The sequence below is a fragment of the Lates calcarifer genome, unplaced genomic scaffold (assembly GCF_001640805.2).
Source record: "Lates calcarifer isolate ASB-BC8 unplaced genomic scaffold, TLL_Latcal_v3 scaffold_37_80, whole genome shotgun sequence".
Lineage (NCBI taxonomy): Eukaryota > Metazoa > Chordata > Actinopteri > Centropomidae > Lates > Lates calcarifer.
In genome coordinates, this window is record NW_026118159.1 from 407,488 (window position 1) to 408,779 (window position 1,292).

Consider the following 1,292-nt stretch of genomic DNA (forward strand, 5'->3'; position numbering starts at 1 on the left):
AAGAACAAGAAAATAACACTGACAGTATTTACAGTCTGCACCAATAAACAAACTGACTCATACTTGACCAGTTTTACCAGTAGGTGGCGCTGCTGCTGCATTCTCCTCAGCCGTCTCCAGCTCGTCACATCCAAACTGTGGATACTCTTCGATGTTACAGGGAAAAAAAAAAGGTCAGCTTACAAATCCTGACCAACAGTGTCCAAGGCCCAGAAGTCCTCATAAGGTGGGTGTGATTATCTGGAAATGATTTGCGGGGACGCTGTGTCACTAATTTGGTTCCTTTGGATGTTTTGTTAAAGTTGGAGTTATGTAATGTAAGAGTGACTCTGCTGATAGTTTAAAAAACACCAGTTTACACAGTAACGGTCAATGTTGACAACAGATGTTTTATTTACATTTTGTCTTTATGTTAAAATATTTCCAGTGCATCTATTTGAGTGTTTTGTATTTAAGTGTACACAGAGCAAAATCCAGATTCTGGAGGATAATCTTGATTATACTAAACCAAATCTATATTTAAAAGAACAATTCAGCATTTTGAGAAATATGCTTATTCTCCTTCTTGCTGAGAAACCAATATGAGATCTACTTGTTTGTTTGTGTTATTGTGTGGTAGTTTTAAGTTTTCTAAAGTATCTGATTACTTCTTCCACCACTGAAAGTCACAAAATAACACAATCAAACAAACAGATGGAGGCAGTGGTATTCCAGGTTTTACAGCTCAGTAAAACTCCTGTTTTTGTCAATCAAGTCTGGTACTTTACAATCATTTACACCCTAGAAGGTTCAAAAATACTGGAGTTATCTCTGAGTTCTCTGATATGTTTCACACAGAGGGATTTCTAACCTCTTATTGAACTCTCAGCAAGAAGACAAATAATTTCTTTAATGTAGGTTTGGTTTAAGATGATAATATTATAATAAAAACACAAAGCGTATTCATACAACAAAATTTTCCTCAGTGACTTGTGTGATTTGAGTCATTGTTTTCTTCTGCATGTCCCTGTCACAGTGATTCATTTGTCATCATTTGAGTAATTACTGCCTCATAATGATAGTTACTTTCATTGATATTTTTCACTGTTTACTTTGAGAAAACAAACTGTATCTAATTCCAGTAAAAATCCTGTAGCCTCTGTACTGATCTGAGTGTTGGTGTTCAGTGTGTGCCTACTTTATTTCACACAGTACGACAAACAGCCTCCACATCGATTGGCGTCGGCAGCAGAGGTTACTCAACTCTGACTTGACCTGACCAACGTTTCCAAACGCTCATGAGTCAGGTTTCA